Genomic DNA, 18,601 nt, shown 5'->3' with positions numbered 1-18,601 from the left:
TCAACGCTACATAAAATTTCTTCACCTGATCAAAAGAAAACAATTTAAAATTGACTTTGATGAAGAACACGTTTTTTTTGGCATTGGGGGACAGAGTTATATTCCTCTCTTTTTTTGTTTTTCTTTTTGTTTTTTTACATCTTTAAGTTGTCATAATTGCAAAGTTAGCTTTGCCTATCTTGGAAATATGGCTGTTATTGACACAAACCTTTAGGTAATCAATTTCTTTAATAATTCTCTTGGTTAGTTGTACAGGCAGGTCCATAAATATTTGGACATTGACACAATAATTGTAATTTTGCCATTGTACACCAACACAAAGAAAACATTTAGCCATTTAGAAATAACAGCCATTTTTTCATAACAGCTCCTCAATTTTAAAGCCAATAAGTAATTGGACAAACTAAATTTAAGGATTGTTATGAATGCAAATAATCACTTTTTTAAGTAAGGGAATGGTTACATGAACTATGTCTTGGACTTCATTTATATCCAGTCATAGAAACACAAACAGGATACTGTTTGGTAAATTTGTCTGGAGTAGACAGTTCTTGAAAGACAGAGGAAACAAATGAGGGAAGCCACCAATACACTCATGACAGCTCTAAAGGCCCAGTCACACTTAGCAAGAATGAAGCCAAGTCAGCCCAAATGGGCAAAAAAGTGAAAATTCGAGACACAGTTGAGAGAAACAAATATTCGGCCAACCATGTACGAATGCCATGCAAAGACCCAGAATGTGGGGCGAAGCCGCCTCAACTGATTCACGCACATTTGGAGTGCAGCAACTCCAGGATGCACATCAAGTGCTGTACGTGTGTGGGCCAGCTGCCACCCAAATTCTGGGTAGACAGCAAGCAAGGGGGACACGTGGAAGAGCGAGCGCTGTGGTCCGCTTTTTTGAAGACCTGCCGTGTCTCACTGCTGGGTTTTGAATAACATCTGACCGATGGACTGATTACATGTAAACCAGGGTCCCCTGACTATCACACCACTGTAGTGCATGTGACCGCATGTGATGATAGACACCTGATCACTGACATGCACACCCACAGCCATTATTACCGGTAATAGTCACCAGTCAGCGGTGCATTGCAGTAAACCCATACTGAAGGGACCCTGTATGACAGGGGTATTCAACTCATTCCAGAAAGGGTAGAGAGGGTTCAGGTTTTCTTTGCAACCACCCACTCCACCAGGTGATTTCACTGATTAACTGATTCAAAAACATGCTTATTTAGGGTCTGCTCCTTTCTCTGCCCCTGACCAAGGCAATGTCTACATCTGGAGTTGGTGCCCAGGCACTGGACTGTGGCTGCCCACTGCTCCTAGAGGTTGTATCGTGTAATTAAGATGAGTTAAATGCAGAGGACAAACTTCATTGTATGCATGTATATATGTGCAACGACAATAAAGACTCTATTCTATTCTATTCTATTCTATTCTATATCTGTTCAAAGTGATGTTAATCAGTGAAATCACCTGGTGGAGTGGGTGGTTGCAAAGAAAACTTGAACCTGGTTCTGAAATCAGTGGCTGTACGTACGCTGTACGTCTGACATACACTGTATCAGTGTATGTCATATGATGGTTAGGATGTGCATTATAATTAAATCCATTCATAAATTGACTATACCTGCTTAATCCAATTAAGGGTCACGGGGGCTGGAGCCTATCCCAGCAGTCATAAGGTGTGAGGCAGGGTACACCCTTGAAAGGACACCAGGCTGTCACAGGATTATAATTAGATGAACAAATGAAATTAACTAAAAATATATATATACCACACAAGGTGAACAAATGAAATTAAACAGTAGTTTCCAGTCAACATACAGTTTATTCACAGTTCACAATGTATTTAACAAATTTATATTAAGAAACAACTGACTTGGCGTCCTGCTCCTCCAACTTCTCAAGGTGATGCTTGTTGCCTTCATGTGACGTGTAGAATCATGTGTAAGTACTATGCATGTGGAAATTAATCCATATGAATTGGTATATAGATACAATCGTGAGCGATGCAAGTGCATTGATTAATTCAGTGTGCATCAATTCAACTGATGGGTGAAATCGTGTGGCATCGCTTGCTGCCTGCTTGTATTGATTTTTTTCGGAGGCACACTGAATGCATCATGGACGGGTCGGGACACCGGAGCAGCCATTGTTCTTGAGGGTGTTTAAAAAGCAAAAGATTATTTCTCATTGCTGATTGCAGACTGCAGCGGGCCTGCTTGAAGCTTGAAGCAACGAAGCAGAGCTTTGAACCGCTGTTCGCTGGTGTTTTCAGAAGTGACAAGCCCACTGGTGTGAGCACCAGCCGGTGCGTAATCAGACGCTGTCCATTAGGTAAAGGAAATAACCATAATAATAATAATAATAATATAATCATAATAATGATAATAATAATATCCTGTGTTTTGTGGGACTAAGTGTGCAGCTCCAAAGAGCCGCGCAGATTTCGGTCAGAATTAATAACTTCAGAGCGAATCGGCATTTTAAATCAAATGATGCCTCTTTCCAAATGTTGTAATACAAACAATAAACTACAACCGACCAATCCTGGGGGTTTTTTTCCCCCAAAATGAGATGTCCTGCGTTTTTTATGAATTACATCCTGACATGCAGCACAGTTCACACCGCTGAACTCTTCCCATCTGCTCAAAGTGATGTTCATCAGTGAAATCACCTGCTGGAGTTGGTGGTTACAAAGAAAACCTAAACCCTCTTGGCCCTTTCTGGAATCAGTTTGACACCTATGGCATGGAGTTACATTTGTGTCAGTATGATCTGAAAGGAATTGCTTTTGACAAAAACTACAGATTTTATTTCTATTTATGTCCAGAAATCAAGGATCCAGTGACCAATTTCATATTTATTTACTTTAAGACTCAATAAAATGTTGTTGACATAGAAAACCTGTAAAGCCTACTTTTAGTACACAGAAAATTCACAGGAGGTATTGATAAGGGAATCGATAAAGAATCAGTTCAATAAGCAGAATCGATATCGACAAAATCTTATCAATACCCATCCCTAATCATATCGCACCAAATTGCATGGTATCGCATTGTAAGGAACTGAATCGCCATCAAAAACATCAAATCGCATCGAATCAGGAACGGGGGTGAATCATATCACATTGTATTGTCAGTATTGTTTTGTATCACTATATGTATCATATCGCTGGTAGTGTATCAAGGTGTGTATCGAATCGTTGTCAGTGATGAGATTTAAATGCCTAATAAGTACCAACAAAATTACAAATGTATGGATTTTTGGGTTTACAAACATTTGGACCATTAAACATTTTTCAAAAAACAAAACAAAAATAAAAAATAGTTTAATTTAGTGGAAACTAATTGGTCCACCAACAGGTTTCAAAATTACCTGAAAGCTAATCTGCTAACAGAAAAGCTAGCATAGTTAGCTGATTAGTTATGCCCACCACTATTTTTATAATTGCTCAAGTGCAACACAGCATCCACAAATCCGTGTTGGTTCTCAAACCATTATAATATTCTGGGGTTTTTTGTTGTTATTTTTTAAAGGTGACTGAAGATGTGTTTGTTGAGTGAATACCACTTAAAAGGGTTCCACCCCTTAAAATTCCATCACGTTTATTCCTTTATGCACACGTGACTCACACTGCCACCTTCGATCCATATATATTCCAGTTTGGAAGCAGCTGTTATCATGTTTGTGTGTGTGTGTGTGTTTTCCTCCCCAGAAAATATTATTCATACTTGGCATCATTCCTTTTCCAGCATATTTTGGCTTCCATATGAGTTGGTAATCCTAAAACTGACTTGATATAATTTCATCCAATTTTCTTTGGCTATTTTTATACCTCATTTATAAAAGCTCTGTCACTAACCACATTCTGTGGCTTTAATTTCCAACTCAAATTAGATCAGACTGAAGTATGACGGAGTACTTAAAAAAAACTGGGGGGGGATTCATACATTTTTAGTTATGTCCAGTTTCCTCTCTGTTGTACTGTGATATGGGGAATACCTTATCTCAGTACCTATACCCATTTGGCATTTCTCTGTCAGGTTTTCATTGGATTTTTGAAGCCTCTTCTTATCCTCCTCCTGCTACTATGCATGAATTCATAGCAATATCAAACGTTTGCCTTCAAGTTTTTATCCAGCTGCTCCCACTGCTGAACTCTGCAATGTTTGAAGCATCTCAGAGTCTCTAATGTTCTTTTGACTGATGAAAAGAGGGAGCCTGTAAGAGTCTTTGTCAAAGCAAGCAAATTGTGGAGAGGTTTCAAAGCCTGAAAAAGAGCAATAATGCAAACAGCAAACACAAGCAATAATGCACAAAGCCTGAGAGGCATCCAGACAGTCTGCTCCATCTGGTCAGACTGGGCCTTCGAATCAATCTGTCTGATGAGTGGTAACGACAAAGCTGCAGTTAAACAGTGAAGAGCGGCCGCATCGCAGTCAGAATTACTTTACTTACGTGCACATTTTGACAAATGTGTTTGATTGCAGAAAAGCGTGCAATCACATCTTTTCCTGAAAAGAATGCAGTAGTAATAAACACATTTTGTTGGATGTGCAGGCATTACTCTGCCGCACAAAATTCCTGTCATTTGTTGGGATATTTTTCCTGCAGTCTGCTTACCTCACACTAAATAATTACTGCAAAAATAAAAAAGAAAGAAAATTTTCACATCATTCATTGATTTCTCAGAGTATTTGCTCAGATGTTGGTTTTCTTACCAAAAAGATACACCCTCAAATCCCTTCAAACATATCTTTGATACAGAGAAGGATGGAAAGATGTTTTGAAAGCCTTTGTGTCCCTGAATCGATTTAGCCTCCATTTCAACATAAAAGTGAAACGCACCAGGCTTTAGATTATTGATTTGTTAGACAAAAAAGGATGAAGAATGAAAACAGCTGAACGTACAAGCCTAAATCAGAAATAGGAAATGCTGGGACAATATGGAAAATCCAAACAAAAACAATGCTTCTTATATTTACTTTGGCTTGAGTTTCACTGCAGACAGTATGAACCCAAGATATTTTAACTTTTGTGTGTTCAAATTCATTTCGTTTGTTAATTTCTGTTTTTACATTTAAGACCAGCAACACATTCCTAAAACAGTTATGGTACAAAAGTATTTCCTGCTTTGTAATGATGTATTCCTTCTCACAACGTTTTAAAATATGTTTTGGCATTAAGATAGATAGATAGATATCTTTATTGATCTCACAGAGGAGAAATTCACGTTACTGTTGTGTGGGCCGCCAGAAGAGGAGGTACTGCTGGCCCACCACCAGAGGGCGCCCTGCCTGAAGTGCGGGCTTCAGGCACGAGAGGGGCTGCCACGGACACAGCTGGGGGTGACAGCTGTCACTCATTATCTCATGACAGCTGTCACCCATCTACACTTCATCATTGTAAGTAAGTCCCTTCGGCTTCTCCCTTGTTTGCACTCGGGGTCACCACAGCAAATCCAAGGTGGATCTGCATGTTGATTTGGCACAGGTTTTACGCCGGATGCCCTTCCTGACGCAATTCCACATTACATGGAGAAATGTGGCAGGGGTGGGATTTGAACCCAGAACCTTCCGAATTGAAACCAAGCACATTAACCACTTGGCCACCACCCCATCATTCCACTCCATAAAAACCGGACGTCATCTCCACCTCGTTGTCGAGATATCATCTACCTGTGAAGGTAATATCCTCAGCCAGAATCTAATTGTGTCTTAGTCTGAATTCATTTTGCAGCTGCTTTCCTGTGGAGTGCCTTATCAGTGAGGTTGGCGTAATCAGTGACGGCTTCGCTTCACACCCCAACCAGATAAGTGTTTAAGACAGGAGCTGCACGAGTGTGTGTGAGAGGTGGAGGTGGATTCTCCACCTGTGTTGTTACTGGGTGTGCACGCACCCACATCTTATTGTTTTTGCTCCTTGCCAGCAGTACCAGATCCGACATTCGGAGACGGTGGCCACCTGGGGACTCGGGACTTGGCGGCTCCAGTATTCTCCAGATTCGGTGGCGGAGGAAATCGTGTGGTTCCGGTTCTTCTCAGGACAGGCGTCTTCTATCCTCGAGCCTGCCCACACGTCACCTTTGTGGATTAACTGTTTTCACAAATTCTGTAATCCGCTGTGTTTTGGTTGTCCTCTTTCACAACAGTAAAGTGTTCATATTCAACTCTTTCATTGTCCATTCATTTACGCCCCCTGTTGTGTGTCCGTGTCACTACACTTTCCCAACAGTTGCATCAGCTCTGGGTGCAAGTAGAGGAAAATATTCATCGAACAGCGTGTGCAAGGATAAGCAATAATAATAATACTTGTAACAGTACAAGACATAAGAAATGAGGCAGAAATAGAATATGTATATATGTACAGTAGTGTTCAGAATAATAGTAGTGCTATGTGACTAAAAAGATTAATCCAAGTTTTGAGTATATTTCTTATTGTTACATGGGAAACAAGGTACCAGTAGATTCAGTAGATTCTCACAAATCCAAGAAGACCAAGCAAAGGTGAGAGGACGGTGCCCTGGGGGCCCCGGTGCTGCACCTTACCACCTCAGACTGACAGCCGCGCAGCCGCACGTACTGTGGGCAGTCAGTGAGGTAGTCGATGGTCCAGGCAGCGAGGTGTCCATCCACACCTGCGTCCTCCAGTTTCCCCCTCAGCAATGCCAGTCTGATAGTGTTAAAAGCGCTGGAGAAATCAAAGAACATGACTCTCACAGCACTCCCGCCGGTCTCCAGGTGGGTGAGCACTCGTTGCAATAGGTAGATGAAGGCGTCATCTACCCCGATGTTGGGCCTGTAGGCGAACTGCAGTGGGTCCCGTGTGTCGCTCACCACGGTGCGGAGGTGAGACAGGACGAGCCGTTCCATGGTCTTCATGAGGTGGGAGGTCAGGGCAACTGGTCTGTAGTGGGCCGGTTCCTTGGCACAGGTCCTCAGCAGCCTCGGGGAGATCCCATCAGGTCCTGCTGCTATCCTCTGCTTCAGCCGCAGGAGCTGGCTTCTCACCTCGGTTGGAGTTACAGTGAGGGGGGGTGGGGAGCTGGGGTGTGAGCTGAGGTGGGCTGGTGCTGAATACAGTCGCGGGGGGGCAACGAGGTCCGGGGTGCAGTGAAGGTGACCGGGGGGTAGAAGGTGGTGGGTCAGAGGGACTGGAGGGCTGGCTGCTGGAGACGTGGGGGGCCGGGGGCAGGCGGGGGGGGAGGAGCCAAAATGGTTAAAGTAGCTGTTTAGCTCCTCTGCGAACCGAGAATCCCCACCTGTAGTCCTGCTGGCACCCTGCCCAAATCCGGAGGTGGTCTTGAGGCATCTCCACACGTCTGTGACGTTCCGGGCCAGCTGCTCCTCCATCTTCTCTCCATACACCTTCTTGGCTGCACGGATCTTCCACTGGAGCTCCTGTTGGACTCTACGCTGCTCCTCTCTCTCTCCCAAGTTGAAGGCCCTCTTCTTCTGGTTCATCAGGGCCTTCAGCTCGGGGGTCACCCAGGGGTGGTTGTTGGGGAAGCACCGTACCCTCCGGGTGGGCACAGTGCTCTCCACACAGTAGTCAGTGACACACTGGGTCAGGCCGTTGATGTCTTCACCATAAGAGTTTTGAAACATGCTCCAGTCTGTGGTTCTGATGCAGTCCCTCAGCCTCTCAATGGCCTCTTCAGTCCAGAGTTTCACTGACCTTTTGTGTATTGGTTCTCTTCTCGCCGTGGGTGTGTATTGGGGGAGCAGATAGATGAGATTGTGATCAAAGCGTCCCAGCGGGGGGAGGGGGGAGGTTTGGAGGATTTAAGAAAATTGGCCAGATTTCTAGAAATGAGAGCTGCTCCATCCAAAGTGGGATGGATGCCGTCTCTCCTAACAAGACCAGGTTTTCCCCAGAAGCTTTGCCAGTTATCTATGAAGCCCACCTCATTTTTTGGACACCACTCAGACAGCCAGCAATTCAAGGAGAACATGCGGCTAAACATGTCACTCCCGGTCCGACTGGGGAGGGGCCCAGAGAAAACTACAGAGTCCGACATTGTTTTTGCAAAGTTACACACCGATTCAATGTTAATTTTAGTGACCTCCGATTGGCGTAACCGGGTGTCATTACTGCCGACGTGAATTACAATTTACCAAATTTACGCTTAGCCTTAGCCAGCAGTTTCAAATTTCCTTCAATGTCGCCTGCTCTGGCCCCCGGAAGACAACTGATTATGGTTGCTGGTGTCGCTAACTTCACATTTCTCAAAACAGAGTCGCCAATAACCAGAGTTTGATCCTCGGCGGGTGTGTCGCCGAGTGGGGAAAAACGGTTAGAAATGTGAACGGGTTGGCGGTGTACCCGTTCACATTTTGTGACAAACTAACCAAACCATCATTTTCAAAGCAAGAATGATGCAATGTACAGATCATATACAAGATAAACAGAGTCTTTTTACTATTTACTTTGCATGCTACATGTTCACCTAGTTCAGCCCACGTCAATGAATATCACAGAGTCATGTCAACAGAAATTCAAGCAATTTGTTGAACTGTTACACTGTGACCACCCGTGACCCAGTCCCGGATAAATGGTTGGAGATGAGATGAGATCACACTGTGATCATGTGGCACAGTTTAGTGGGAAAGATCCAGAAAGCAGGCGCCTCAGTGCCAAGGACCCAACAACTGGATGAGGCCAAAAGGATGCCCATTTATTGTATGGCTGCAACGCTACTCGTGCTCTGATTGGCTGATTAACCAATTGTCATGGTAACCGGTCTGATATGGGAAAATAACCAGCTGGTTACAATGACAATCAGTCGAGTATGCGTATTACATTCGTTACAAACCAGAAAGCTAAAAACACGATCAGAAAAACCAAGTCAGACATGAACATATGCTATAAATATCAAAACAGCATCTCAACTCAACATTTATTTCTAAACCACATTTAAAATGACAGCAGCCGACCAAAGTGCTGTACATAATTTAAAAATTGGCACCAAGTTACCCCCAATCGTAAATAAATTAATTAAAAATAACAATAAAATTACAACAGGCAATAAAACAAATAAAGGGCAAAGTGAAATAAAGAGTAAAAAGTAGTAAGAAATGATTTAATATGATTTCATTTATTTTATTTACATAGCCTCAAATCATAACAAGACCTTACTTATGCGCAGCACAGAAGTAAGGTCTAACCTTACCAACCCCTAGAGCAAGCACACAGGCGACAGTGGTAAGAAAACTCCCTTTGATGATTTGAGGAAGAAACCTCAAGAAACCTCAAGCAGACCAGGCTCAAAGGGGTGACCCTGTGCTTGGGCCATGCTACCAAAAGACTACAAATAAGGTATAAGTTGTCAGGATTAAGCAACAGGAAAAACAGAAGAAATACTAAGGTGAAACAGAGATAAGATCTCTCATTTAGGAAACGCCAGAGAAAAGAAATAGGTTTTCAATTCAATTTCAATTTATTTCCTTTATATATCGCCAAATCACAACAGAGTTGCCTCAAGGCACTTCACACAGGTAATGTCTAACCTTACCAACCCTGAGAGCAACAGTGGTAAGGAAAAACTCCCTCTGAGTAAGAAACCTCAAGCAGACCAGACTCAAAGGGGTGGCCCTCTGCTTGTGCCATGCTACAAACATAAATTACAGAAACAATTCACAGAACAGTTCACAGACGAATATACATGAATTGCTGTTGGTGCACAGGACAGGAGGATCGCCAACACAAATACATCTCCCATCTCTGGATGGAGCTGCACCTTAAACAGAGAAAAAACAGAATCAGGCATCAGAAAGACAAAAAATACTGTATAATTTGCCAGCATTAAACAACAAGAAAAATAGAGAAATACTAAGGTGATCGCCGGCCACTAGCCCTAAGCTTCACTAAAAGACCCAGAATTTAGGTAAAGTTGAGGCCGCAGCCCGCTCCAATTACTAATGACATAAATTAAAAGAGTAAAAAGTATAAAACAAAACTGTACCAGTATGCTAGCCATATGAAAGGGAAAAGAAGTGCGTCTTAAGTCTGGACTTGAAAGTATCCACAGAATCTGATTGTTTTATTGACGCAGGGAGATCATTCCACAGAACAGGGGCACGATAAGAGAAAGCTCTGTGACCTGCAGACTTCTTATTCACCTTAGGGACACAAAGTAGTCCTGCACCCTGAGAACGTAAAGCCCGGGCCGGGTCATAAGGTTTAATTAGGTCAGCTAGGTAGGGAGGTGCCAGTCCATTATTAATTTTATAGGTTAGTAGCAGAACCTTAAAATCTGATCTCACTGGGACAGGAAGCCAGTGAAGAGATGCCAAAATGGGTGTAATGTGGTCGAACTTTCTGCTTCATGTCAAAAGTCTGGCTGCAGCATTTTGAACCAATTGGAGAGCCCTAATGCTAGACTGCAGTAAACCAGAAAATAGAACATTGCAGTAGTCCAATTTAGAAGAAATGAACACATGGATCAGGGTCTCAGCATCAGCCATAGACAGGATGGGACGAATCTTCGCTATATTTCGCAGGTGGGAGAAAGCAGTCCTAGTAATATTTCTAATGTGGAGGCCAAAGGACAACAAAGGATCAAAAATTACCCCAAGGTTCCTCACTTTGTCAGTGTGATGTATGACACACGAGCCTAGGCTGAGTGTTAACTGGTCAAATTGATGCCGATGTCTCACTGGACCAAGAACCATCAGTTCAGTCTTATCAGAGTTTAAAAGTAGGAAGTTTCTAGACATCCAACTTCTCACTGCTGCAAGGCAATCTTCTAAGGATTTTATGTGAACGAGATTACCAGCAGTTATCGGCATGTATAACTGAGTATCATCTGCATAGCAGTGAAAGGTAATCCCAAAACGCCACAATATGTGCCCAAGGGGTGCTATATAAAGGAGAAAAGCAGGGGGCCTAAGACAGATCCCTGTGGAACCCCAAATTTCATGTCACTAAGGTTAGAGGTAGTGTTACTGTACAAAACACAGTGAGAACGACTGGTCAAGTATGACGTGAGCCATGCAAGGGCACTCCCAGTAATCCCAAAATGATTTTCCAGCCTATCAAGTAGAATATGATGATCCACTGTATCAAATGCAGCACTGATATCTAACAGCAACAGAACCGTAGTTGTGTCCGAATACATTGTAAGCAGAAGATCATTCACCACTTTAGTGAGAGCCATCTCTGTGGAATGATATTTTCTCAAAGCAGACTGCAGTGGCACAAAGAGATTATTCTCAGTAAGATAGTCTATGAGCTGCCGTGACACCACTTTTTCCAGAATTTTAGAGCAAAATGATAGATTTGATATTGGCCGATAGTTTTTCAATACACTAGGGTCAAGATAAGTTTTTTTAAGGAATGGTTTAATCACTGCAGATTTGAAACATTTAGGAACAGATCCAGAAGTTAAAGAAAGATTAATCATTTCCAGCACAATCGGCCCAAGAGTGGGCCACAGGTCAGTTTTGTTGATATAGGATCAAATAAACAGGTTGTGCTTTTTGTTGACGTTACAGGTTTCATCAGCATGCCTAGTGAGATACTATCAAATTCTGTAAATCTAGGTAATACCTCAGTAGTGGCGCTCACCTCAATAGCAGGGTGTAGTGGCTGGATTAAGGCATGCTGGGATATGTTCAACCTAATGTCATCTATTTTCTTCTCAATGTAATCCAGGAAATCTTGTGCTGTAAAACGAGAGCGAGCTGCAGGTGTTTGTCCATGAATAAGTGTTGCCACCGTGTCGAACAAGAACTTGCAGTTATGCTTGTTTTTGTTGATATAAATAAAATTGATTGATTGATTGATTGATCAAATCAGAGTAGTAGGTCCACTTTGTAGCCAATAATGCATGCTTATAGTCTACGATAGCATCATGCCACGCAAGGTGGAATACGTATTTATGTACATATTTATGTAATGTTTTTAAAGATGCTTTAAAAATCTTCAGGGACAGGGATTATCTAATATTAAAGGGGAGACCATTCCAGAGCCTGGGGGCAGCTGTTGCAAAGGCTCTGTCACCTCTCATCTTGAATCTGGTTTTAGGCACCTCCAGCAACAGTTGGTCAGAAGACCTTAAGGCTGTGGTTGGGGTGTAAGGAAAAAGAAGCTCCAAAAGATACACTGGAGCCAGGCCATTGAGGGCTTTAAAAACAAAACTTTTAAATCAACCCGGTAATGGACCGGAAGCCAGTGAAGAGTAGCCAAGACCGGCGTAATATGGTCGGACAATTCTTTCCCGAAAGAAGACGAGCAGCAACATTCTGAATAAGCTGGAGGTGGTTTAGAGAGGTCTGATCCAAGCCAACATACAGAGTTACAATAATTTAGTCTACTTTAATTTAGTCCACGTGGTGCAGAAACAACAACCTCCTGCTGAATGTCAGCAAGACCAAGGAGATTGTTGTTGACTTCCGGAAAAGTCACACCCAACACCTGCCACTGACCATCAAGGGTGCTGCTGTGAAGAGAGTGAGCAGCACCAAATTCCTGGGGGTGCACATTAGTGAGGACCTGTCCTGGACCAACAACACTGAATCACTGGCAAAGAAGGCTCAGCGGTGTCTCTACGTCCTGTGCAAACTCAAGCGCGCAAGTGCTCCATCATGAGCACATGCTAAATCATGAGCACATTCTACCGTGGCACCATTGAGAGCAGCTGGAGGGATCATTGGTGCCCCACTCCCCTCTCTGCAAGACATATACACCACCCGCCTCACCCACAAAACGATCACAATTGTGGGTGATGCAAGCCACCCTGCACACAACCTGTTCAGCATTCTGCCCTCTGGAAAGAGGTACAGCAGCCTCCGGTCCTGCACCACCAGACTCACAAAGAGCTTTACCCACCAGGCTGTGAGATTATTGAACTCTCTCACCCCAGCTGCATCCAGGCTTTCAAGCAGCTAAAAAAAAACCTTCAACACTCACTCAGCCAGCTTCTTTCACAAAAGAGAAAACACTCAAGGACTCTTTGCACTACACCACTTTCACACTAGGACTAAATAGAAAATATTCTGTTGCTACCATTACCACTGTCCTGCACTGTTTCACTTTATCACTACCACACCACTTGCACACTGTCTTAACAAAAATCTGCTGCTACAAATACTGAATTGTTTGCACCACTGCACTATCTCACTTTTTACTACTATAACCCCAGTTCCAATGAAGTTGGGACATTGTGTAAAAAGTAAATAAAAACAGAATACAATGATTTGCAAATCCTCTTCAACCTATATTCAATTGAATACACCACAAAGACAAGATATTTAATGTTCAAACTGATAAACTTTATTGTTTTTGTGCAAATGTTTGCTCATTATGAAATGGATGCCTGCATCACATTTCAAAAAAGTTGGGACAGTGGCAACAAAAGACTGGGAAAGTTGATGAATGCTCAAAGAACATATATTTGGAAACAGGTGAGTGTCATGATTGGGTATAAAAGGAGTATCCCCAAAAGGCTCAGCTGTTCACAAGCAAAGATGGGGCGTGGATCACCACTTTGTGAACAACTGCATGACAAAATAGTCCAACAGTTTAAGAACAATGTTTCTCAACATTCAATTGCAAGGAATTAAGGAATTCCATCATCTACAGTCTATCATATAAACAGAAGATTCAGAGAATCTGGAGAACATTCTACATGTAAGCGGCAAGGGCGAAAACCAACAATGAATGCCTGTGACCTTTGATCCCTCAGGCGGTACTGCATTAAAAACCAACATCATTGTGTAAAGGATCTTACCGCGTGGGCTCAGGAACACTTCAGAAAACCATTGCCAGTTAACACAGTTCGTCGCTACATCTACAAGTGCAAGTTAAAACTCTACCATGCAAAGTGAAAGCCATACATCAACAACATCCAGAAACGCCGCCGCCTTCTCTGGGCATGAGCTTGTTAGAAATGGACAGACACAAAGTGGAAAAGTGTGCTGTGGCCTGATGAGTCCACATTTCAAATTGTTTTTGGAAATCATGGATGCCGTGTCCTCTGGACAAAAAGAGCAAAAAGACCATCCAGATTGTTACCAGCACAAAGTTCAAAAGCCAGCATCTGTGATGGTAATGGGGCGTGTTAGTGCCCATGGCATGGGCAACTTACACATCTGTGATGGCACCATCAATGCTGAAAGGTACATCCAGGTTTTGAAGCAACACATGCTGCCATCCAAGCAACGTCTTTTTCAGCCACGTCCCTGCTTATTTCAGCAAGACAATGCCAAGTCACATTCTGCACGTGTTACAACAGTGTGGCTTCATAGTAAAAGAGTGCAGGTACTAGTCTGGCCTGCCTGCAGTCCAGACCTGTTGCCCATTGAAAATGTCATTATTATTTAGCACAATTATTATTATTAAGCGCAAAATACGACAACGGAGACCCCGGACTGTTGAACAACTGAAGTCGTACATCAAGCAAGAATGGGAAAGAATTCCACCTACAAAGCTTCAACAATCAGCGTCCTCAGTTTCCAAACGCTTATTGAGTGTTGTTAGAAGCAAAAGTGATGTAACACAGTGATAAACATACCACTGTCCCAGCTTTTTTGTAATGTGTTGCAGGCATCTATTTCAAAATGAGCAAATATTTATACAAAAACAAAAAAGTCTATCAGTTTGAAGATTAAATATCTTGTCTTTGTGGTGTATTCAGTTGAATATAGGTTGAAGAGGATTTGCAAATTATTGCATTCTGTTTTTATTTACATTTTACACAACATCCCAACTTGGAATTGGGGTTGTACCTCAGACACTATACTGCGAATACCTGTTCTCGTACTCCTATTGCCTTACTTAGTCTGTACTGTTTATTGTTAACTTAGCCTGTATCGTCTTATTAAGCCTACTAGTCTTATTTAGCTTTTTCACATTCTTGCTTGTGCACTTTACTGTTCCTTATTGTCAGAAATGTCTTGTCTTGTCACCACTGAGGGAAGGTGAGAAACACAATTTCAATTCCTTTGTACGAGGTCTGTTAGAAAAGTATCCGACCTTTTTATTTTTTGCAAAAACCTGATGGATTTGAATCACGTGTGCTTGCATGAGCCAACTTTGAACATTTGTGCACATGCATGAATTTTTTCATGCCTGTCGATTGCATCATTTGCTGGTAAGCAGCCTTTGTGTGAGGATGGGTGGAGTCTCTTGTCGGATTTTCTTTGCAAGGAAAATGGCGGAATGACTGGAGCAGCGCGACTGCATCAAAGTTTGCCAGAAACTATATATATATATATTTCTTCTGTAGCTTACAAGTTATCATGATACAACTTTTAACTTTGTGTTATGTCTTAAAAATCGGTCTTTTGTGCACTCTCCACCTGTGTCGCTGCACAGCTTCTGCTCTTAGCTGCTCCACTGGAGTTATTATCTTCCATGGCTTTAAACCCACATCCACTTTCACGCAGTCACCCAAATTTTAACTTTGTGTTTGTCCAATATTGACTGAAATATCACTCTTTTGTGAGCTGGCATTCTGCCTAAATGCTCGTTTGAAGCGTGATGATGAGTCACTACCTCAGTGCGCACACACAGCGGAGCTCATGTGATCCATTAATTCCAGAAGTGATTAGAGGTGTTTTCAGCATCCAAGGTTTGACAGAAAATTATTAATCCATTACAAAATAATTATTTTATATAGAGTCCAGCGCACAGAGCAGATGAAATTGTGTGCGCAAGAAAGCCCTCCAAAAATAGCCTCTCAGGTCCTGCCTCAGTGCGCACACACAGCAGAGCTCATGTGATCCATTAACAAGATATTAAATCAACATACTTTTACATACAACCGACATCAACATACAGATATACTTTTACAGCTAGGAACTGTTTTATCAAGCTATAAAAAACATTAAAAATAATTACCATAAGCTGTTCAAAATACATTCCACATGGCCATGCTGTTGTTGCTAAATTTTGAACATCTTGAAATTAGCGCCACGCTCAGAGAGGAGCCTCGTTAACTGAAGATAATGCCTCTAGACCCAGGACAATCATGTAGGGTGGTTAATGTGGCAAAGTGCAAGACCCTGCATACTCTGACAACTCACCTGAATTAGCCTAACCATTTGCCTTTGGAAGGAAGAGCACCTGGTGAAAATTCACACAGAAGTAAATATCATAATAATGAAGAAGCTATACAGTGTCATGCCACTTCTGAATGGTTCTTTGTGACCTGGATGCAGACTTGAGAGTGTTTTATCTTAGATTTTGTAATGTATCTGCACTAATGCCTGACTGATATATTGGTTGTCTAGTAATACTGGCCAATATAAGCCTTTCACAAGCATATCAGTATCAGTGTCATTTTTGCCAATATGAAAACTTTTATTTTACTGAATAAACAATGCAGAAAAACACTTTGGCTGTTTGGAATGGTGTTAATAGATACTTTGTCCAGCAGAAAGCACTCCAACAGCATTGTTTACTATGCTTCCATGCATGGCTGGGATCCAATCACCCCTTGGTCAAAATAGATACAAAAGACAGAGGCAAAGCATCCAGCGGCCATGCAGAGAACCAGTGGTCACTAGGCGGAGCCAAAATAGACAATAAGTCTATTTTATACAAATGCAATACACAGCAACTACTAATTTGTTGTTTATACTTGTAGTTATTTATAATAAAGTTCATTTCTAAACTGTAAAATATTAAGCCTCAATTACAGTTCTTTGTCATAAGTGTTTGAAAGCAAAATATTAGGAATCATTGCCATTTTTTCATGTATATGAATGGATGGATGAGATTTATTGTCATTGTCATTACAAGTGCAATAACAATGAGATTACATCCACACTCAAATTGCCACAGACAAGATACAGCAATTAATCCACAATTATTACTTGTTTACTATAATAATGGCACCCATCAGAATTAAGACAACCCCATATATTTGACATTGTTTATGTGCACTAAACTTGAAACAGTCTGTTTTCCGAATTGAGGCAATGTGAGTGTGTGGTAGCCGCAGCAATATGAGTCATGCCGCCTCCAGCTTGGGGGGAACAGGGACCTGCCACAGCTAAAACTGCATAGCCCCCGGAGGGGATAAGGGGTGGCGTGAGCAGTGGCTGGGATGGGGTGTGTGATGGGGGCAGGAGGGGAGTTAGGGGGGGAGGTGGAGCATGCTTTCAGTCTTTGTCCATGTGTGAGTCAGTTTCTGTCCTTGTACTGGAGTTAGAGAAGATAAGGAGGCAGATGAATGTTCACCAAGGCCGGAGAAATTCTGGAGGAAAACAATGGGGCATTTTGTCCTTCAGAGGCTGATAAGCCTGCCATATTTGTGGTTGAGCAGTGAAAAACACTTTTACAGTCTCACATGAACAATCCAGATCCCAATTATGAATATTCTCCGGTCTCTGAAGTCTTCCACTGAAAGGTGCGCATTTGCTCCGAGATGTTATCCAGTTTGCATCTGAGTTCAAGGGTTAACGCAGTCTGAGAATGTATCGCCTTGCCCAACTCATTAATCATGACGCACAAGTGAGGGGTCGTGGTTTTGGCGGCAGCCGTCTTGCCAAGGTTTCCGGTAGGTCAGGGCAGCACAAACGCCAATAGGTACCAGCCCTCCTACTATGAAACCAAATATAAATAAATCCTTGACGTCCTCCACAGAGAATGTCGCAAAGCATGTGACTCGCCACTTCTCCCAGGCGTTGAGAACATAGCCCGCAGGGTAGGTTACATCTGGCCACGCAGGGTCCCCCGGCCCTGATCTTCTTGCAGAAAAAATGGTGTCAATAGAGTTCAGAGATCAGTTGATCAATTCCATGGTTAATCCAATATAGTTTGAAGAATTCACAGTCTGGTGAAGTAGGAACTTTGAAGGTTGGAGCAGAGATAGAGGAGAGAGGAGGAGATGCGACCACCCTCGCCGGAGTCCCAAGCAGACATATCTGTGTTGAAATTTTTTTTACTCCCAATATTGGTATTGACCCCCCAAAAAATCCATAGCGGCCGGGCACTAATCTGCACACAGAAATGTGTTGTACAGATTTGCTGGCAACTAAACTGTAGTTTTACAGACCTGATGTGATGTAACCTTGATGGAAATGTTAATTGGTTTTATTTCAACTACAAGTCACTCAATGCATTTTAAACATGACACCACACAGTAAAACAGAGGACAAACAGTGTAAAATGCCAGTCTGAATGGTGGTAAAATATGATTATCCCTGTGCGGAAATTGCCTGAATTATTTACTCTTAGAAAACAAATTAATATTGTGCTTGAAGTAAACAACTGTATTGACTCATTCAACATCAGCTATCTTTTCAAAAACATGCCATCAGTGCAACCGTCTTCACATTCAGTATTGTGCAGTTTAATAATACTTGTTACCAAAACTGTCCACGTTTACAATCTTATTGATTTGCTTATATATTTGCTTTGCTGAAGAAAATTTATAAAGCAGAAGAGAGGGAAAGCTCCTTATTATTACATTTTTATTATCTTGAGCAGAGTAGGTAGCTCTGTGGGACAAGTTTGATTCTATAGCCCAAGAGTACTGTATCATGTCAAATTTGAGTCAAACCCGGAACACATTTATAACAAGCTGAAACTTTCAGGAATTGTTCAGAAAACTGTCAGGAATAACATACTAAAAGTCCCC

The sequence above is a fragment of the Thalassophryne amazonica genome, chromosome 3 (genome assembly GCF_902500255.1).
Source record: "Thalassophryne amazonica chromosome 3, fThaAma1.1, whole genome shotgun sequence".
Taxonomy (NCBI): domain Eukaryota; kingdom Metazoa; phylum Chordata; class Actinopteri; order Batrachoidiformes; family Batrachoididae; genus Thalassophryne; species Thalassophryne amazonica.
This window is presented reverse-complemented; position numbering follows the sequence as displayed.